The sequence below is a fragment of the Carassius gibelio genome, chromosome A19 (assembly GCF_023724105.1).
Source record: "Carassius gibelio isolate Cgi1373 ecotype wild population from Czech Republic chromosome A19, carGib1.2-hapl.c, whole genome shotgun sequence".
Lineage (NCBI taxonomy): Eukaryota > Metazoa > Chordata > Actinopteri > Cypriniformes > Cyprinidae > Carassius > Carassius gibelio.
Window position 1 is genome coordinate 4919250 of NC_068389.1, and position 23891 is coordinate 4943140.

The 23891-nt window shown below is 38.4% G+C and overlaps 1 long non-coding RNA gene across 1 annotated transcript in view; it reads right to left on the bottom strand.

The window, feature by feature from the left end:
* LOC127935827 (uncharacterized) overlaps nt 1-22560 on the bottom strand; it is a 197679-nt gene extending 175119 nt beyond the window's left edge. Inside the window, exon 1 of the long non-coding RNA XR_008148180.1 lies at nt 22481-22560. This is a non-coding gene — a long non-coding RNA (uncharacterized LOC127935827). The remainder of the gene's footprint in view (nt 1-22480) is intronic.
* Between the last annotated feature and the right edge of the window lie 1331 nt (nt 22561-23891).

Consider the following 23891-nt stretch of genomic DNA (forward strand, 5'->3'; position numbering starts at 1 on the left):
GCTAGGCAAATCATTCCTACCCTCATATTTTGGATTAAACATTACTTTAGAAATCAATTGAATGTTCACTAAAAAGTAGGACATTGATTTTTGTAGTTTCTCATGTTGTAGACTGCAGACAGAAAGGATGGTGACATTCATTGACCCCAGTTTCTGACTCACCCATATTGATCTGACTCATCACTTGACTGTGTGAAATGTAAATATACAGTATCTGTATTTCTAACCAAACCTCTTTCCTAGAGACCTTGACATCAGTATATGTTGTCAGTATATGACTTTGTAATTTGCATTATATGTTGTATAGCTTTCACTTGTTTGTTTTGTGGAATAATAATAACTGCCACAGCAACATCCAAATTAATTGTTACATCTTACATATTTTATCCATTCATGGTATCCATTTATTTATTTATTTTCATTTCAAAAAACCCTCTTGATTGTTCTTAATGGGTCTCATTCATGAAACACGAGCAGAACGAATTTTTGTGTAAATCGCGTGTAAAGTGGTTTTGGCGTAAATTTTCGGATTCATTAAAACGTTCGTATTTTCCAAATGTTAGTTGGTACGAAAGAAATCTACACCTGCTCCCAGCCACGCGTAAATAGTGCGTTTAACGTCTGAACGTTTTGCTAATTAATACGGCTGCATTTTAATTCACCTTAATCGGGTACATATTTACACAGCATTTTGAAAAAATATTATATATATTAATTACATACGGTTTTTCTTTTAACTTTTACTATGAGAGCCAGTAATAGGATCTGTAATATGCTTCCAAACTTCCTTTTTTAGGACCTCGTACGCCACTAGTACGCTTGAAAATTAAATGTGGCGTTTTGAATGAACTTCTGATAATAAAACTTCAATTTCTGCAGCTGAGAAATGTTTCTTTTTCAGTCGCTTTTGAGAAGACATGTTGAAATCCTTCGTTTGGTGTCATAATATGATGCTCATATATAGTTATCAGTCGGATTTAATGGGAGGGATTTATGGTAATTGAGAGTGAGCGTGCACGCGCGTCCCATTTACGACTGATTGGAATTTATTAACACACACACACATTTCACTATCACATCTGACGTTTACAAAGTTTTTGTGAATCAGGAGAAGAGTTTTCGGGAAGTTCTCTTTACGCGCAAATCACTCAGATATTTACTCGTATATTTACGAATGTTTCATGAATGAGACCCATTGTGTATATAATGTGAGAAATAGGGCAAAATATCACAACTGCAAAGCAGATATGCAGTGTACCATATAATGCATGTGTAAAAAAATGATGGCTAGACGTCTAGGAGAATGCTGTCAGAGTGCTGTGAAAGGCAGCAGTCTTATCAGCTGCAAGTAGAAACTGTTTTGAAGTCTGTTTGATCTAGGTTAAATGGTTCTGTACCATTTGCCAGACTTTAAGAGATCAGACAGCTTAAGATTGACTGGGCTCTGTGAAGATAGATTTAGCCCTCCTAAGGCATCTGAGTAAATGTCTTGTAAGGGTGGAACTCATAGGCCATGATGAACCAAGTTGAATTCACCTGCAGTGTTTGGTGATCCGAGTGGAGCTCCACAATTCAGAGAAATGATAACTTTGGTAAAATAGCTGTGTGTTAGTAAATAAATCTGTTTATTCCATGGTCTGTCTGAATACTCTATTCTGCTTGGCTGGCAGGTATGCATTAAAACCATTTAATGCTTAGGTAGTTCCAAGTCAATTCAATGACTTATCTATATTAATAAGCTGCTTTAATTGATTGTAATTGACACACGCACACGCGCATACACACACACACACACACACACACACACACACTTGCACAAAAACAAAGTGAGAGGTAGAGAGTTCAGAGATTGCATTGGAAATATATTATTGGTACTGCCCCACAACTTTAATTAATAAAATAGCAAAGATACCAGATCTGAACTACTTTTATCTGCACTGTTTCATCTTTTTTACTCCTTCTGCTTAAATAATGCACTGGTAAACAGATTTAAGTTGTCAATGTTCGCAAATGACTATGGAATAAGCAGGCTTGCCATGCATTAAAGAGCAGGTCATATAGTATTTTAAAGTCCTAATATTGTGTTGGAGTCCCTTACAACATATTTAAAAGCAGTTAAGGTTAGAAAACATTGTAATTTTCTCAGAGTATACATTTAATATTTCAAAATGATTTTTTTTGAAGCATTTTTGAGCTTAAGGTCTGAAAAGTCCCATCCCTTCCATAAGCCTACTCTGCTCTGATGTGTCTGTTGTGTTTGGTCTTTCCGTATACAATGCATGTTGGAAATGAAACGCCCATTACCATAATTATTGTTATTTTTTCTCTGGAGGATTACTTGCAAACAAAGATGCTATAAGCTTACAACAATGGAATCGATATTACCTTATCAATTTTAGCCACAGTCCAAGACTGATACCGATGCAGTCGCTCAACTGGAAACTCCATCGCAAGCTCAACTTGATCAGGGTGTTTCTCAGCGGTAGGTGATTTGGCAACAGTTTTATTGCATTCATTACTATTATTATTTACTTATTTGAGGTGCATGTGTGAAAACGGTATTAGAGTGGCCAGTTAGGCTGAAAACACAGCGTCTTCTCGACATGTTGTAAACACACTATCTAGTCTATTCTAACACAGTCATCTCCATAGTTTGACTGATGTTCAGGGAGAGATTATTTCCTGACTGCATGACCAGATTTCAATTGTATCTCTTTATGTAAAGATTTTATCATGATTCAAATCCAATAATCAACTGACATGGTGATCTTCTATCACAGCCCTGACTATCTGTGATAAAGGCTTTCTGAGATATTAGTCCTGAAATTTGCCTCGGGGAGACCTGTACCGCATTAGCCAGAATTACTCCACAGGATTAAGGGTGCAGTTTAATGCAGACACAGCGGTTATTTCTTCTGTTGAACATAAAAATCAAGTCAAATGCGTCAAAGCAACTGAACAACATACAATAGGAAAACAGTGTGTCAATAATACAAAAATGACAGTTAAAGGCAGTTCATCATTGAATTCAGTGATGTCATCTCTGTTCAGTTAAATAGTGTCTGTGCATTTATTTGCAATCAAGTCAACGATATCGCTGTAGATGTAGTGACCCCAACTAAGCAAACCAGAGGCGACAGCTGCAAGGAACCGAAACTCCATCTGTGACAGAATGGAGAAAAAAACCTTGGGAGAAAACAGGCTCAGTTTGGGGGCCAGTTCTCCTCTGACCAGAGAAAACCAGTAGTTACATTTATTTAAGCTGACGCTTTTATCCAAAGCAACTTACAAGTGCTAATTATGTCAGAGGTCACATGCCTCTGGAGCAACTAGGGGTTAAGTGTCTTGCTCAGGGACACATTGGTGTCTCACAGTGGATTTGAACCCAGGTCTCTCACACCAAAGGCATGTGTCTTATCCACTGCGCCAACAACAATTCAATTCTAGTTCAATTCTGGATGATTGTGCAGAAGAATCATCTGTTTCCTGTGTTCTTGTCCTGGTGGTCCTCTGAGACAAGGTCTATACAGGGGATCTGTATCTGGGGCTCTAGTTGTCCTGGTCTCTGGTGCTGATCCATCATCTGGTCTGGATACGTACTGGATCCGGGTGACTGCAGTGAGCCTCTGATCTGGACACAGACTGGATCTGGTGGCCACGGTGACCTCGGAACAAGAGAGAAACAGACAAATATTAGCATAGATGCCATTCTTCTAATGATGTAGAAAGTACATAGGGTGTTATGTGAAGTGTTCCCAGTTCCGGTTTACCTAAATAATGCAGCCTAAAAATCCTTTAACGGATTTGGATATTAAAAGCATATTAGTATGTTATGTGTAAACCAGGTTAAAGAGATGGTTCTTTAATCTAGATTTAAACTGCAAGAGTGTGTCTGCCTCCCGAACAATGTTAGGTAGGTTATTCCAGAGTTTAGGCACCAAATAGGAAAAGGATCTGCCACCCACAGTTGATTTTGATATTCTAGGTATTATCAAACTGCCTGAGTTTTGAGAACGTAGCAGACATAGAGGATTATAATGTAAAAGGAGCTCATTCAAATACTGAGGTGCTAAACCATTCAGCCCTTTATAAATGCTGCTGCATTTTGGACTAGCTGTAGTTTGTTTACTAAGTTTGCAGAACAACCACCCAATAAAGCATTACAATAATCTAACCTTGAGGTCATAAATGCATGTATTAACATTTCTGCATTTGACATTGAGAGCATAGGCCGTAATTAAGATATATTTTTGAGATGGAAAAATGCAGTTTTACAAATGCTAGAAATGTGGCTTTTTGAGGAAAGATTGCGATCAAATAGCACACCTAGGTTCCTAACTGATGACGGAGAATTGACAGAGCAACCATTAAGTCTTAGACAGTGTTCTAGGTTATTACAAGTGGAGTTTTTAGGTCCTATAATTAACACCTCTGTTTTTCAGAATTTAGCAGTAAGAAATTACTCGTCATCCAGTTTTTTTTATATTGAATATGCATTCCATTAGTTTTTCAAATTGGTGTGTTTCACCGGGCTGTGAAGAAGTATAGAGCTGAGTATCATCAGCATAACAGTGAAAGCTAACACCATGTTTCCTGATGATATCTCCCAAGGGTAACATATAAAGCGTGAAGAGTAGCGGCCCTAGTACTGAGCCTTGACGTTCTCCATACTGCACTTGTGATCGATATGATACATCTTCATTCACTGCTATGAACTGATGGCGGTCATATAAGTACAATTTAAACCATGCTAATGCACTTCCATTATTGCTAACAAAGTGTTCAAGTCTATGGAAAAGAATGTTGTGGTCAATTGTGTCAAACGCAGCACTAAGAACCAATAAAACTAATGGAGGAAAACACCCACGATCAGATGATAAGAGCAGATCATTTGTAACTCTAAGGAGAGCAGTCTCAGTACTATGATACGGTCTAAATCCTGACTGGAAATCCTCACATATAGCATTTTTCTCTAAGGAGGAATATAATTGTGAGGATACCACCTTTTCTAGTATCTTGGACAGAGAAGGGAGGTTCGAGATTGGTCTATAATTAACTAGTCCTTTGGGGTCAAGTTGTGTTTTTTGATGAGAGGCTTAATAACAGACAGTTGGAAGGTTTTGGGGACATATCCTAATGACAACGAGGAATTAATAATAGTCAGAAGAGGACATATGACTTCTGGAAACACCTCTTTTAGTAGCTTAGATGGTATAGGGTCTAACATTGGTTTAGATGATTTAACTTTATACAAACTTTATATTTTGATTTAAGTTTATACAAATCTTCCTCTCCTATAGTAGAGAATGAGGAACTGTTCCTCAGGGGGTCTATAGTGCACTGTCTGATGTGAAACTGTAGCTGACAGCTGAATGGTTGCAATTTGTTCTCTAATAGTATCTATTCTAAAAGTAAAGTAGTTCATAAAGTCATTACTGCTGTGGTGTTGGGAAATGTCAACACTTGTTGAGGATTTATTTTTCGTTAATTTAGCCACTGTATTGAATAAATTCCTGGGGTTTTGTTTGTTTTCTTCTAAAAGAGAAGGAAAGTAATCGGATCTAGCACTTTTTAATGCTTTCTGCAGGATAGGTTACTTTCCCTCCAAGCAATACGAAATACCTCTAGTTTTGTTTTCCTCCAGCTGCGCTCCATTTTTCAGGCTCCTCTCTTTAGGGTGCGAGTAGGCTCATTATACTATGGTGTCAAACTGTTTTCCTTAAACTTCCCCAAGTGAAGGAGCAACTGTATTTAAAGTGCTAGAAAAGAGAGAGTTCATAATTTCTGTTACATCATCAAGTTGTTCTGAGGTTTTGGATATGCTAAGGAATTTGGATACATCAGGAAGATAACTTAAAAAGCAGTATTTTGTAGAGCCCGACCGATATAGCGTTCGCGTTGCTTCCCTGCACAAAGAGAAGAGGAGAAGATATACGGGTCCGTTGTGAATGTGTCTGTGAGAGCAAATATAGTGTAGTTACAGTAACTACAGTAGGTGCGTCAGAAATCATTTAACCAGAGGTGAATTGTAAATAAATGTGAGCTGACACGCATTTTTTTTTTTTTTACAGATTGTTTCAAAGCAGCTTTACAGACATAACAGGAAAATTTTGTAAAGCAGGTAATAGGTCATACCTATTGCTTGACAAATAATATATATATATGTCAGACACAGACGAGGACACAGAGGATTCAGTGAAACAGTATTTAATATTAATCAGAGGTTTCAGACACAGGTGAATCTTGACACGTAGTAGACACAGAGACAACACAACTTTCCTTCAGGTGAATGGTGATGCAGATGGTGACTCAGACGAAGACGATGGTAGAAGGAATTCCGATGAGGATGAAGAGGGTAAGGCAGATCAGGTAGGTAGACGAATGTCGTACAGGTTAGTGAGGAGATCGGTGCAAGACCAGACACTGAGTGATGGTGACTGGTGGCTTTATATGGCGCACTGGTGATGACGCACAGGTGTTTAGAATTCTGGTGATTGGGGACGAGTGGGTGTGGCATGAGTGTCCGATTCAGGGAGTGTAGCAGGTGTGGTTGTGACAATATATATATATATATTTCTCATGTTTGCCTATGTAGGAGATCCCTGTTTATTATAATTCTAATTCTAATGATGAGTAATGATACATGGTGATATTATTAATACACATGCTTATTCTTTCTCTGTCTCTCTTTCTGCCCTACAGATGGCTGAAAAAGGTGAATGCTGTAGCAGCAAAGTGTGGGACTACTTCTGCAAATACTTTAACTTTAGTATTATAATTTATTTACAGTACACACACAGACTGTTAAAACCAGCTTCAACTGGAAGAAAGTAAAAGTGTTAAATGTTTAAAATCAGACACTTTTGATGTGCAATTGTTTAGTCATTGAGACCGTAATCTAAGGCTTTTTTTTTAAACATAAATCCCTTCTGGAAAATGGTTTATACAGCCCACATACATAGAACAGGCAGATATTTTGTTATTGAATGTGTGTAAGTGCAGTTTATAGGAAATGGGTCTAATATCCAGTTTATTTTCAAAATCAAAATATCGGCTTATAACTCGGCTCTTTTCGAGTTAATATTGGCATCGGCATCGGCCCCCAAAAATCCATATCGGTCGGGCTCTAGTATTTTGTGGTAGAAGTGATGGTTCTTCCATACTTGTAACAAGAAGTAGAATTTACAATTTTGGCTATATGAAGTTTGCACAAAACTAAATAATGATCTGAGATATCATCACTTGGCTGAATAATTTCAACACTATCAACATCAATTCCATGTGACAGTATTAAATCTAGAGTATGATTTCGACAATGAGTAGGTCCTGAAACATGTTGACTAACACCAATAGAGTTCAGAATGTCTATAAATGCTGATCCCAATGCATCTTTTTCATTATCGACATGGATATTAAAATCACCAACTATTAAAACTTTATCTGCAGCCAGAACTAACTCGGATGTAAAATCACCAAACTCTTTAATAAAGTCTGTATGGTGCCCTGCTGGCCTGTATACAGTAGCCAGTTCAAACATAACGGAATTTATCATCAACATTTGTTTCTCTGGATAATATTATATGAAGCACTATTACTTCAAACGAGTTATACTTGAAGCCTGTCCTCTGAGAAATCCTGAAAACGTTGTTATAAATTGAAGCATCACCTCCCCCTTTGCCTTTTAGACGCGGCTCATGTTTATAACAATAATCTTGGGGGGTGGACTCATTTAAAATAATGTAATCATCAGGTTTTAGCCAGGTTTCTGTCAAACAGAGCACATCCATATTATGATCAGTGATCATATTATTTACCAAAAGTGTTTTCGTAGAAAGGGATCTGATATTCAATAAGCCAATCTTTATCATTTTTTTTAATCCATATTGCATCTGTTTTTTATTTGTTGAACCTCAATTAAATTGTTAATCTTAACTTGGTTTGGACGTTTTTTGTATTTTCTAGTTAGTGGAACAGACACAGTGTCTATAGTGTGATATCTAGGTGAAAGAGTCTCTATGTGCTGAGAATTAGCTGACCTCTGTGACGGGAGGCAGCTAGCAGACGGTCGGTTTAGCCAGTCTGTCTGCTTCCTGACCTGGGCCCCAGTTAGTCAAGGATAAACATTAAGACTATTTGCTTTCTAGAGAGAAGAGTGGCGCCACCCCAGGAGGGATGAAGACCATCTCTTTTCAACAGGTAAGGTCTGCCCCAAAAGCTCGTTCAATTGTCTATAAACCTATGGTCAGAAAGAAAACGCTCGTTGAGGCGGCCTCACGGTGTCAAGTTGTTAGAAAAACTTCATTTTTTTCCTCTGAAAAAGAGACGAACGAGAGCAAAGCTTTTTCATTGAAAAAACGCTCACAATGCACACAGATTGCCTCCTCAAAGACATTGTGTGTGTGCTCTTCACCCAAACAAATGACGCAAAGATGTGTGTGTGTCATCGGGTGTCAAATAATGACAACACAGATGCCCACATTGTCTAAATGCTTGTTAGTAGTTGCCATGATAGACAGAGAAAGATCGCTCTTACCAGTTCTTTTAGATGCACGCTTAAAACAAAACAGTCAGTAAATAATAAGAAGAGAATTACGTGTTCTCCAGAGGCTACTGCCGGCCAACTCGTTGGTGTTTTTTCAATGTATGCTTCAGACACGGGTCACGACGAGGTGTTCCCCATAGCGACCCCTAGAGGACCAGAGGTGGGTAGTAACGAGTTACATTTACTTCGTTACATTTACTTGAGTAAATTCTTTGGGTAACTAATACTTTTGTAGTATATTTAAAGATGGGTACTTTACTCTTACTTGAGTAATTTTTTGGGGGAAATTTTTTCCTTTTACTTCTTTACTGTGGGCCACACTTAATCTTAATGCAATAAATGTTATGAAATGCTGCTGAAATGCCAGCGCTTCCTTCACTCGCTCGCTGACTGAATACTTATTTCTGGCAAATTCTCTCTTCAGAAACAACAAAATGCAGATGTGTGTGTACGAACCTGTAAATAAGATATTTATTTTACAGTGTTAACAGATTTAGTGATTTTAATGGGAGTTTCTGAGAGTGATTGATAGACTGTTAGTGAAAATGATCTTTGATAATGTAAGTTAGTAGCAGTTAGTAGCAGTTTTTATATCACATTGACTTTCAATGTTAAATTCACATTTAATAGAAAGTAAGTCATATTAAAAATATGTTATGGCATGGCACCTATATTACTTAAGTAAACATAAATTACATAATTAGGCTACTTTGACCATCGCATATTCTAATTATTAACAATTTGTGAAAAGTGAGAATCAAGATATTTCATTATATAGTTCATGCTTCTGGGAATGTTTCTAATAAAAATGAAAAAAAAAAAAATACAAAATAAAATAATAATAATAATTTGCCAATATGCTGTGGCTGCTGTGTGTCACATGACTACCCCCCTATGCATAGACACAATTAATAATGAGATTTCCACAATATTTACGCTTGCAGAAATATACATTTGTTTACATTTTGCAAAACAGATGAAAGAAGATCCGTCAATGTGCATTTGGTTCGTTATGTTCAGATGTTCGGTAACTTAGCGGTTATGTTAGGAGTTTTCACTCTTCTTTGTGTGAGAGGTTATTTATACATGTATAAGACATACTTATATAATTTATTTTGTGATGCAAATCAGTAGAGTTGGGGTACTCGAACTTGGACTCGGACTCGAGTCCGGACTCGAGTCCAATTTTGAATGAACTCGGACTTGTCACGCACTCGGGTGAATTTGTACTCGGACTTGACACGGACTTGAACATTTTGGACTCGGAAAATATTCCGAGTACAGTCGAGTCCGCGTCACGTGTAACAATAAAACCAGCATAAAATTGAAATGATAAATTAATGAATGTCTCCCCTTCTGTCATTTTACTGCACCACACCGGCAGGCAGAAGTCTCATGCTTGCAGAGACCACTCACTGGATATCAATGTGGATTAGTGATGGAAAGTTCGATTCTTTTCCGCGAACCGGTTCTTTCGGACGGTTTGATTCAATAAACCGGTTGAAAAAAAAAAACAGTTCACCGGATACATAATCCATTGCGATTTATTTGTTATTAAATGAACTTACGTTTCGTCAGAGTGCCGTTCCTTCAAGCCCTCTGTTTACCCGCACTCATTACATTAGCACAAAATCAGTTCAGAATCAATCACCAAAAGAATCAGTTCGGTTCAGACGCGCTGTGAGTCATTCGGCTTCATGCTGAATCACGAATGCGCATTATCATCAGCTCCTCGGTTCTCGAATCGGACGCGTCCGAAAGAAACGGTTTTCGGTTCAGTTTACTGATGATCTGAAAACTGATACAACCGGTTCTTGACTCGAGAACGAGAATCGCTCAAAACCCGGGTAGGAAAATCTGACAGGGTAGGATAAAATGTCAGGACAACGTGCTGCAGTTCAGTATCATCAGCTGCTCTACTCATGTTCATGTTCTGTTTACTTCAAACTCAGTTTGTGAATCTGTCATCATTAACTATAAATACAGTACAGATATTTCATAAATCATCCCTTATTCATATTAAACATGTCTTTAGAGTCTTAATTATTGTCTAACTTCCCTGAAAACCCCTTTGGCCCATACATAATCTACAATATACAGATTAGAAACATGTAGCCCCGATCTTAAAAAAAAAAAAAAACGTATATATATATATATATATATATATATATATATATATATATATATATATTTTTTTTTTTTTTAATAGTTTTATCACACTTTCCGATGTTTAACAAAATACTTGAAAAATTACACGCATGCGCAGTATCATCAGTTCATCGGTTCTCAAATCGGACGCCTCCGAAAGAAACGGTTTTCGGTTCAGTGTACTGGTGATCCGAAAACCGATGCAACCGAGTACCAAAGACAGCAGCAGCAACCAACAGATGCTGCACAGCTCAGCATTGCAGGATTTGCAAGACCAGAACTGACCAAACAAGCAATGCAACTTTATGATGCAAGTTCTCCAAGACAACAAGAAATTCATAATGCCATCATTAAGGATCTCCTCATTGGCTGCACTTTTCCTCTGTCAAATGTGGGGGAGAGGCATTAAATAACTGAAATGTCATCTTTAACTGGAGGACAATATAGTGTGATACAATAATAAAATAGGTTCATTTGTATTTTCATGCACTTGTAATACAATAAAACCTTTGAAAACTTTTTTTGATAGGAAACTAGTTAGGTTGACATAAAATAAAAATGTTCAATGGCAATGACTAGATGTAACAGTGGTATTTTTTTTTATTACATTTTTATATTGCCATTGGTTTAATGGGTTGAAAGGTTAAAATATTAATAGAATGTAAAAATGTACAATACCATTTTATTATCTTTTTTAAATTTAATTACTTTCTGGACTCGAGCGGACTCGACTCGGACTCGGCCTTTAAGAACTCGGACTTGAGTCCAACTCGGCCCCTTTTGGACTCGGACTCGGACTTGGACTCGATGTTTGTGGACTTGGTCTTGACTCGTACTCGACAAAGGTGGACTCGGACCCAACTCTACAAATCAGAATTTTCATCAGCTGTTACTCCAGTTTTCAGAGTTAAGATCCATCAAAATATAAATCTGATATATTGATTTATTACCAGTGCTGGAAACCGTTTTGCTGTTTAAGATTTTTTTGGAACCTGTGACATTTTGTTTAAGATTATTTGATGAAAAGAAAGATAAAAAGAACATCATTGATAGTAAATCAACAAATTGGAATGATTTCTGAAGGATTATGTAACAATGAAGACTTTAGTAAAGGCTGATGAATATATCTCTACACACACACACACACACACACACACACATTAAACACATTTTATCTATATATCTAAATAAAAAATAGACTCAGTATATATGACCCAAAGTAACCAGTAACTAACTTTTTTTATCCAATACTTTTTTAATGAAAAGTAAACTGTCTGCCAATTTGATAAAATTTCATAGTTTAGTATAGTTAATACAATACACTAACATTTAGTGTAAAGCATTTAATAGTTAGATAGACAGACAGACAGACAGACAGACAGACATACAGACAGACAGACAGACAGACAGATAGATAGATTTGATATCTATTCACCTTTAAACTCAATTACCTTTATGAATTGGTAAGCGCAGAGCACCTCAGCTACTCAAGCCTGATCCATGTGAAACTCTAATTACATCACGGAGCGGAGTGGGATCACTGTAATCCACTCCCCACTGCTCTTAAAAATTCATATAATCTTGTAAGTCTTCTATACATGCTTCACAGTAACTCTCTGATGTTTTTTCAGCATGACAGCTCCCCCCCCCCCTAAAACCAGTCATGTTTTGTCCCTCTCCACCCCCTTGCACAAAAGCACTTTTGGTTAGCGGCGCCTAGCTAATTAAACTCTGTGGTTAATCACACATGCCTACGCTGCTGGCAAAAAGCAAAACAACAGAGTAAAAGTTTTAAAAATAAAGTGAAGAATGCTTAAACATGATACTAATTAGCAACATTTATTTAAATGCACTTCTTAAAAAGTAATTATGAGGCAGAGAAACACACTGTTTATGTGCATAAATAATCCTGCCAGCTGGTTACATAGATTACCCACCGGTCCTCTTGTGTTTGTACTCATCTTTTTTCTATTCATTAAGCCTTATGAACTTTGAATGTCTTGTGGTATATATGAATGCATTTGATGTCATATCAGTGTTGTATTGTTGAGATGCTCTTATTTGTGGTGGAACATTCTCCATGCTTACTGTGCAGTGTATCAATATGTGAATCCAACACTGGCACGGCTGATAGCTGAAGATCCTCTGGTGTTCTTGGAGGCCATGGATCATCATGGTTATTACCCAGTGGAAGGTCTTATTGCTCACAGGTTGCTTTTGGATAACTCAAGAGACTTAATGGAGTTTGCGCACTGCTTAAATGCTTTAAACGTCAACTCAGTCTCAGATGTAGCTCTAAAATTGTTTAAGGGAAAATAAATAAGACAATTGTTGACATACAGTAAAAGTAAAAAGTATATAAAAGGTCATATTTTTGGTCTTTAAGAAATGTGAGGACTATGAAGAGACCTTCAAATTCCATTTAACCTCTATGAATCATCTACTACAGATCAGTCAACTTTATAAAATAAACAAATAAATACAAATAAAAAATAAATCCACAGTCACTACTGATTTACTTTCACTGATAGTCCTATTTTTCACACTTTGGTAACAACTCAACTCGAAACAGACTTAGTCTAATGAAAACAGTGAGAGCCCTTCTGGAGAAGGAGTTTGAAACTCTAAATTGATCAACAAAAAAGCTATGTGCAGCTCAAATTTTCACTCCACCTTTTTTTTTTTTGCTTGTTTTTTGCATTTGAGTTTCTGATAAAAGCAGAATGACGTTTTTGTCTTCTGTTATTTTGCGCAAACATACTTTGCCTCAAACTGACAGCCAAGCTGTCAAGAGAAACCATTTCATGTAGTGCAATTTAGCCATTGCCTAAGTGTATAACTGCAGTTATGAGAACAATCATGGGACATGATGTTACAGCTCCAACTATCAGACTATCCTTAATTTCCAAGAATAGAAAATAGCTCCAACAAGTGACTCAAGCAGTGACCCATTTGTTCTTTTAATAACAACGAAGCATTTGCTACAGGAAAATCAGCAGTTTACCATGGAATAGTTGATGAATTATTCATCTTATTTTTAATCTATCTATTTATTTAGGAAAGGGGAAATTGTGTTTGCTCAACAATGAAATGACGATTAGCGGTACAGACAAAGGACAGTGTGATTGACAGGTCTTTGTTAAAGAAAGCTGCTGGTTAATCACAATGCTTTGCATGCAAGCATGAGCCTTGTATTTGTTCCCCATTGCCAATTAAACAAAATAACATCCAATAGCGCAGTGTTAGAGGCATGTATTACTTCTGCCCCTCTCACTAAAAAAATGATACCATAATTTAGGGAAAAATAACAGTACGGCTGTGGAGGAAGTTTTGAGTAAATGTGTATTTGCAGATGTGATAAATGTTCTAACGAGGTTTGGTTTCTTCAATATTTCCACATTTATGTCAGCTATTATGAAAGACTCTGTTATTATGCTATGCTGCATTTGCAAATTAGCTCATTTGTATCCTTTTTTGTGCACAAATAGTAATGAAGCAGCAAGTTGGCCAGCAAATGCATCCTTTTCATCACCTCTGTTATTCTTAACCATCTGCATCTATCTATAAATCTACCATCATTTGTGCATAAATCCATCTATCTATAAGCCTGTCATTTGTCTTCCTTTATGGCAGGCAGTGTATGATCTATTACTCAGGCATAATCACACAATTCTGCTCTGCAAAAGCAATTTATTTTTAAGAAACATTGTTTGTGAAGCAGCTGTCCTTTTGGGAAAATTAATTAAGCATGACATTGTGGAAATACTTCACTTGAACTGGTTTATAAGATGAAATTGGATCACTTTTGATACACACACATCTCTGGAAAAAATCAGGCCTAAATCTTTCTTAAATCAGAATCTTTACATGTATGGCGGCTATTACATTGCACTGTCTGTTGAATTTCAACACAGGCACACTTCATTCTGCTTAATGAAGTAATGATCAGGTGATCACCTCATCCAAATCTTATTTAATGAGAAAAAGTATAAAAAATAAAAAACACTGCTGTGCTCATCACTATTATCTTGCAATAGGACCAGCCGGATGGCAAAAACACTGCTAGGACTACCTCAAATGTGATGTCTCCAGTTTACGTATGTTATCATGATTCCCCGAAGGGAATGAGACACTGCATCAGAAAATGCTATGGGAACACATTCAGTATGACCACGCTCTGAATCACATGTATAATCAATTCAATGAAAGGGCGAGATGAGAGCGACCAGGAAGCTATAATACCACGTGAGGTGGAACTGGCGTCAGCTTATAAGAATGAAGCAAGCACTGACATGGATGCCGGGAGTATGTCCCTGAGACAGAGTTTCTCATTCCCTTCTGGGAACCATGGTTATTTAAGTAACCTGGAGACATTCCCCTTCCGGAGCCCCACGCCGCCAGACTTGCAAATCCCTGTCTAGTGTGGAAGACCACAGCTAGGACGAGGGAACAAAAGAGTCAGGAGTGGCTCACATATCTAGGCCATTGAACCTGATAAATGTGAGGGGCGTGGACCATCCCGCTGCATTGCAGATGTCCTGCATGGACACACCTGCCAAGAAGGCCTTGAAGGCCACCATCTCTCGGGTCGAGTGAGCCTTGATCCCAAAGAGAGGGGAGATCAGAGGACTCGAGGTTATGGAATAGCATCCTGATCCACCACTTAGCATAAGCTTCTCTAGCTGGAAGCCTCGGCCTCGATGCACAGTGGAGGAAACATCTAAGAAGAGGGTGTCTTCCTACTGACAGCCACCTAGAGGGCCTACACGAGGACCTCTGGGTGGAGTGGGTCATCCCTGTGGATAAATAGGCCTGCAGGAACTCCAGAACTGTACCAATCAGGCAGTAGACTGGGGGTACTAGTGGCAGACGGACCCCGTCCCGGCGAACTCTCTGCAGAACTCCTGGGAGCAGAACAATCTGGGAAAAGGTGTACAGATGAAGCCTCTACCACATCTGTACCATGACATCCAGCCCCATTGGAGCTGAATGAGTCAGAGAGAGAACCAGAGAGGACCATGTGATATCATCTGGGTCACTTACTTCAACTGCACTTAAACCTGACCAAAGATTCTCCAAGTCTGCTATTCCCTGAACCTCGGCCCATGCCTCGACAGGATGTCCACCGCCACATATATAAGAGAACGCTGCTGTGTTGTTGGTGCGCACCTACACAGAGCAATCTCTTAGGCCTGGGAGGAAGTTTTTCAAAGCTAGAAACATGGCCAGCATCTCCAGTCAACTCATGCACCATGTGAGATATAAAAAGTAACCACATTGGACCCAGCTGCCATCAGACCCAGCAGTCTGGAGCTCCTTGACAGTGAGTGACCGACCTTCTCCCACTATCCCACTATGTGGTAAGGATCGACTTGATCCGAGCAGGAGACATACATGCCTTCATCACCACATTTACAGGGATGAAACGTGAAACTATGAAACACACAATTACAACAGTATATGATTTGTATGTGATTTTCATGAGATTCTGCCTATTTAAAAACAATACAGTGTGTTTGCATGAGAAATGCTAAGCAGGTGTAGCGATTAGCTTGATATAAAAGGCTACACATAACATATTTTTCCAACATGAGAACGCGTGTGTGTGCGCGTGTGTGTGCGTGTGTGTGTTAAACAATGCATATTTGTTCATTAATAACTGAAAAATGACATAACAGTCTTCTCAAGTAACTTAAGCTCCGCCCACATTTCAGTTTAATCTAAATATAATGAACAAAAATTTTTTTTTGTGATTGTTACAGACACAGAAACAGATACACATACTGGCTCAGCTGCATAATATTGTTGCAAATATTAGAGTGTTGGGTTCTAGGTATGTAGATGGGATAGTGGTATCCAGGATGTACTGGGTAGTTGCCAGGACACTGCTAAGTGGTAGCTATGGGATTATTTTTTTATCTTTCCCATCAATTTATTTAAAATGTATTTTTATTTTGTGCAATTGATAATCATGCAAATTACACCAATTATGCAATTAGTTTTTTTTTTCCGCATGACAGCAGATAATTTCAGCATTTAGAAATTATTTGACCTATTTGTAATTTCCGATACACAGAAGGAATTATAATCTGTGACAGTGATCATTGTGTTCAATATCTCTTTTGGCCTAATCTTTTCATCGTTCAGACAGTTCATTGTATTTGTTAATGGCGTGTAAATCAATGTAGAGGAATATGAGAATGAATTATCCCTCCTTGTATGACATTTATGGGACTTTTATGGCTAATTACTTGGAACAAAACCTGAGATCCACTCTCTTCCCCACATGTCTCTATGCTACAGGAATGCCTCAAAGAGGGCAAATTAAATAGATGAAGCGATAGCAGACAGTGCACATCAAATGAGATTAGATGTTATGGGACGATGAAAGTGCACAAACAGCTTTATAAAGTATTGTGTACCTCAGCAGTTCCCCCAGATAAGGTCACTAGGAAACACACAATGCAACTACATCTTACAACATTAGTTTCATTTCCTACACAATTCACAGTGCTAATGACAGTCATGATGAGTTTGGGCTGGAAGACTTGGATGGTGTTCAGAGCGGCTGAGGCTGTCTGGGAGAATTGAGTTTTCTCATGGCAATGGTCAGAGGCTTGCAGCAGAACCCAGTTTTATCAGTATTATATCACAGCAGAAAAGTCCATTGTGGAGATCCAGTGACTCTGGGAGCTGATCCTGACAACAGTGGCTGGCAAATAGAGCTGTCACTGTTCCCTGATTGATTATTTCTTCCTTCAGCGGAAACATCATACTTAAACAATTTCACCCCAAAATTTGGAGAAAGAAAACTATATTCTGCCCCCATATGAACATATGAAGGCTAAATGAAGGCCAGTGCTATGAATACTATAACTCCTCAACATTACAGTAATGTGAATGAGATAAGAACTCAAGAAATGTCTTGTAATGCAAAAAAGGTCCTAAAATTGGCTTCCTTTTTTTATTTTATTTTTTTTTATATAGGTTTTGTGAGATTCACCCATTTGTGAAAAAACAATTCAGATTAATTGCATAATTTTGTCAATTTTCAGACAATATAACAAAAGTGGATTTTCTAGACAATGTAATGAGTTCGTAAATATAAAATGTATATTGTATACTGAACAAAATTATAATTGCAACACTTTTGTTTTTGTCCCCATTTTTCATGAGCTGAACTGTAAGACTTTTTCTATGTACACAAAAGGCCTATTTCTCTCAAATATTGTTCACTAATCTGCCTAAATCTGTGTTCTCCTTTGCCGAGATAACCCATCCACCTCACAGGTGTGGCATATCAAGATGCTGATTAGACACCATGATTATTGCACAGGTGTGCCTTAGGCTGGCCATAATAAAAGACCACTCGGAGAACCACACGGAGACGGAGCTTACCCCAATCCAGTCTTTTTTTTTTCCTCTTCTCAAGAAATATCCACGTCCACACGAAACCGCGAAATGATGTAGTATACATGCCAGACCAGTATGTGGCGCTGTAATTCTGCCACAGAGATACACTAAAAACAGAGAAGAAGACTTGGACTATGCTCATAAACCTTGCGCGTGGTACACAAACGAACATGGAACAATACATTTATTAATCAGTGTTAATGTTAGTTACTAAAAAGACAATCGTTCAGTGTTTGTTCATGTTTTTGTTGCTGTTACGTGACGTAGAGGTGTCTGACTAGGGGGGGAGACGTGGGCTGATGACGTCATCATTGCAGAAAATATACAGATTAGCCGTCCAGATGAAAACGCAAAGACGGAGTTATCAAATTTATCCACTCTGGGACCCGGTTTCAAAAAAGGGCGGTTTCACCTTACGAAAACGGCGGATCAGTGTGGACGAAAAGCCTATCCGATACAAAATGTGTGCGTATTCACAGAAACGCGTCTCCGTGTGGACGGTGCCTAAAATGTGCAGTTTTATCACACAGCACAATGCCACAGATGTTGCAAGTTTTGAGGGTGTGTGCAGTTGGCATGCTGACTGCAGGAATGTCCACCAGAGCTGTTGCCCGTGAACTTAATGTTCATTTCTCTACTATAAGCTGTCTCCAAAGGTGTTTTAGAGAATTTGTCAGTACATTCAACCGGCCTCACAACCGCAGACCATTTGTAACCAAACAATTTCTGCACAAATTGTCAGAAACTGTCTCAGGGAAGCTCATCTGCAAGCTGGTCATCCTCATTGGGGTCTCGACCTGACTGCAGTTCGTCGTCGTAACTGATTTGAGTGAGTAAATGCTCACATTCGATGGCATCTGGCACCTTGGAGAGGTGTTCTCTTCACGGATGAATCTTCCTCTTTAGGAATCGTTTGCTGGCAGGCGTTCCTTACACTGCTTGCTATTCTGGGTCTGCTGTTCTGTTATGTGTTGTTGTGCAAAACAAAGCGCACGATGAAGGAGTATAATCAAAGAGTTATTTTAATAATCCACAGGAGAGAATGGGCACAACCAAATCTATCTATCTATCTATCTATCTATCTATCTATCTATCTATCTATCTATCTATCTATCTATCTATCTATCTATCTATCTATCTATCTATCTATCAGCTTCCTTTTTTCACAGAGTATTTGTGAAAATAATCATTCCTTTTCACTATAATCACTTTAGAAAGTCAATGATGTACTTTTCCAACATCATCATCATGTTATAGGGCAAATGAATGGAATCATTCAGCCTGTATTAACAATCTATTGCTATTAAGACTTTCTAATAATTAAAATAAAAGCCTGTTTATAAAATGTTATAGTTCCAGCATTGATCTGCCATGTGATGGATGCCTATCAATATCAATCCGTCTTGCTCTGCAGCTCTCTGTTTTATGACAGCTCAAAAGGTGATCTTCCCCTAGAAGACTGCTGTTCTCACATGGCTACCACAAACAGTCAAGGCCTATTTATGACCCATCATGCCTCATCAATCAACCATGAGGAAAACTGTCCACTGCAGGCCAGTGGAACTCCTCATTGTATTTGGCCTTGTGTGAAAGCAAACTTTATGTTTTGCCACCCCATGGGTAGAAAAGACCACAGCAGGACACCCATACTGCACAAGCTGTCACTCAGCATCTGCCTGTGAAGAACTGGTCAATGCACTGGAGGATACACACTGTCCGCATGATTTATCAAGAATGCACTTGGTGCAAACTGAACCTCCGTGTTCTCATTGATTTGCATGAATGTGGGTCTCAGCTGCTTTTGATAAAATTCTTACATTGAGCTTCAAATAGCACCCCATCAAAGTATGGAAGCTGTTCATCGTAAAAATAAATAAATAAATAAATAAATATGAATACAGCCTGTATTGTGGATGACTAATTGTGCCACAAAAAGGCATAGTTCACTTAAAAATGAAATTCTGTTTGGCTTCTGCTTTTATTTACATCTAAACAATAATTAGCACACAGCAGATCATCATATGCATTCATTTTACAATGACTTTATTACCTTTTTGTTTACCTAGACTTTCAACAGAGAGACAAAAACCTCTCAGGTTTCATTAAGCATTTCTTAATTTGTTCAATTGAATAATTTAAGGGGGAAAAAAGCTAAATATCTTCATTTAAATATTATAAAAGTAAATAAGTACTTTTGAAATGGAAATATTAATTGTGATGGACAATGCATAATTATGTTATATATATATATATATATATATATATATATATATATATATATATATATATATATATATATAATTATAATTATAATTATAATTAAGATTAATTGTTCAAGTTGAATATAGAATGTGGGAAAAAAAAAACTATTTTTGTGCCTGGCTGTTCTTGTCGTCAGTGCTCTGTAGAGCCGACCTGAAGGCAACAGTTTGAAGAGAGAGTGGGCTTGGTGTTAGGGATCCAAGGTGATTTTTTTAGCCCTTTTCCTCACTCTGGAGATGTAAAGATCTTGGTGGTTGGGCAGAGGGGCACCAGTAATCCTTTCAGCAGTCCTGACTCTCCGTTGTAGTCTCTTGATATCTAATTTGGTAGCTGAACCAAACCAGACAGTTATGGATGAACACAGGACAAACTCGATGGCAGAGTAGAACTGTTTCAGCAGCTCCTGTGGCAGGTTGAATTTCCTCAGCTGCCGAAGGAAGTACAACCTCTGCTGGGCCTTTCTTGCAATGGTGTGAATGTGAATGTCCCACTTTGGGTCCTGGGATATAGTGGTGCCCAGGAACCTGAATGACTGTCTGTCACAGTGCTGTCTATGATGGTGAGTGGGGGGAGTGCAAGGTCTCACGGCTGCAGGAACAGCAGTAAGGCTTTCCTCTGTATATACATATCCTTACTGTCACGCTGTCTCTTCTCTGTTTCCCTGAGTCTCCACTAGTGGTCTTACTTCCCCATTGGGACCTCACCGTAGGCACTACAATTCCCACAAAGCCTTGTCCCTTCACAGTAATTGCACTCAGGTGTCTTCACTTGATAGTCATTACCCTGCCTATATTAACCAGTCTTTTCCTGTTTGTCTTCATGGAGTCCTTTCTTTCCGTCACCCAGTTTCCTCGCCTTCCGAGTTCCTCGTCTTCCGAGTTCCTGTTCCCGGTCCTGTTCCTTCCCTGTTTGTTTATTTGTTGGATGGATTTATGGTTTTGACCCCGGCTTTTTGATTTATGATTTGGATTACCTACTGCGATTGGATCTCTTGTCTCCTGTGTTTCCCTGGGTCTCCGATCGTAACTCTTACAAGCCAATTTTGTTTTCTGTTTTATTTATGTCACCTTCAAAAAATTTATTTTTACTGTCCCAACCAAATGTTAGAAAATAAAATACGCCCCTGCATAGTGTTGGGAAACATAATAATAATAATAATAATAATAATAATAATAATAAACACATTACTACATTCGTTTTTTATCTCCTTTAGCCAATATATATATATATATATATATATATATATATATATATATATATATATATATATTAGGGGTGTAACGATACGCGCATTCGTATTGAACCGTTCGGTACGACGCTTTCGGTTCGGTACGCGGTACGCATTATGTATACCATTATGTATACATTATGTATACTTTTCCTATTTGGCGCCTAAACTCTGGAATAACCTACCTAACATTGTTCGGGAGGCAGACACACTCTTGCAGTTTAAATCTAGATTAAAGACCCATCTCTTTAACCTGGCATACACATAACATACTAATATGCTTTTAATATCCAAATCCGTTAAAGGATTTTTAGGCTGCATTAATTAGGTAAACTGGAACCGGAACACTTCACATAACACCGTACTTTCTACATCATTAGAAGAATGGCATCTACGCTAATATTTGTCTGTTTCTCTCTTGTTCCGAGGTCACCGTGGCCACCAGATCCAGTCTGTGTCCAGATCAGAGGGTCACTGCAGTCACCCGGATCCAGTACTTATCCAGACCAGATGGTGGATCAGCACCTAGAAAGGACCTCTACTGCCCTGAAAGACAGCGGAGACCAGGACAACTAGAGCCCCAGATACAGATCCCCTGTAAAGACCTTGTCTCAGAGGAGCACCAGGACAAGACCACAGGAAACGGATGATTCTTCTGCACAATCTGGCTTTGCTGCAGCCTGGAATTGAACTGCTGGTTTCGTCTGGTCAGAGGAGAACTGGCCCCCCAGCTGAGCCTGGTTTCTCCCAAGGTTTTTTTCTCCATTCTGTCACCGATGGAGTTTCGGTTCCTTGCCGCTGTCGCCTCTGGCTTGCTTAGTTGGGGTCACTTCATCTACAGCGATATCGTTGACTTGATTGCAAATTAAAACAGACACTATTTCAACTGAACAGAGATGACATCAATGAATTCAATGATAAACTGCCTTTAACTATCATTTTGCATTATTGAGTTTTCCAAATGAATGTTGTTCAGTGCTTTGGCGCAATGTATTTTGTTTAAAGCACTATATAAATAAAGGTGATTGATTGATATACCGAACGGTTCGTTGGAGTAATTAATTATATTTGAAAAAAAAAAAAAAAAGAGAGAGAAAGAAATATAATGATATGCGTTCAACAAGGTAGCCCAATAACCCAAACAACGTAACAGGCAACGCCCCTGACACTCCCGAAGAAGAAAAAAACACCATCTTATATGTTTATGTTAGGCTACTCAGCAGGCGCTCGCTCACTCAGTACACGCTGAAGGCTCGTTGCAAAATAGCCAATGCGTTTAACAGACTAGAAATGAGAAGATCCTCCAATAACCAACAGGTCTGGTGTTTGGGTGCACTTTGGATTCCCTTTAAGCTATAATGGTGATGGCAAGAGAGTGGTGGATAAAAAAACAACGGTATGTCGCATCTGCAACATGACAGGGTACACCAGCGGGAATAAAAAAAAAAAAAAAAAAAAAAAACCAGCGGGAATATCTGGGATATATGCGTCAGTACTATCTGGGAAAAGACGAAAAAAAGGAGAAACATGCACGCAGCAAACTATCCCTGCAGCATTTAGACACTGTAGCTTACAGGGAATCCAACCCAAACACCAGACCTGTTGGTTATTTTAGGATCTTATATTTCTGGTCTGTTAAATGCATTAGACATTTTGCAACGAGCCTTCAGCGCGTGCTGAGTGAGCGAGCGCCTTAGGGGCCGTTCACATATCGTGCCTAAAAACGCATGGAAAACGCTAAGCGCGTCTTTCTCCTCCTTTCCAAAGCGCTTGGGCAGAAGCGCTCATGAGGCGTCTGTCTTTGCTAAGCAACAATGACGTGCTCTCTCCATGAGACGCGGAAATTTCAGCGAAGGATAAATGGATTTGCAGCTCTAAAAATCGCTTGCAGTAGCTCTGCTACTAAATTTATTTCAAAATTGCAATCCATATACAACTATGATCAGCTGTTCCTTCATCTTGGCTGAGCTCTCAACGTTGTTACGGGAAAGGATGAAGCTGATTGGTTAGTTCTTGTCACATGACCCGCGGTGCGCTTGCGGCATTCTGAAAAGTTGAGATGTTTTTACATTTTGCTGTATCTAAAACGTATCGAACCGAACCGAACCGAACCGTGACATCAGTGTATCGTATCGAACCGAACCGTGAATTTTGTGAACCGTTACACCCCTAATATATATATATATATATATATATATATTAGATAATGCTCTATAATATGACAAAACATTGTGATGTAAGATGAAAAAAATGAATATTATCATATAATATTTCTGTCAAGTCACCCACCTCTTACTG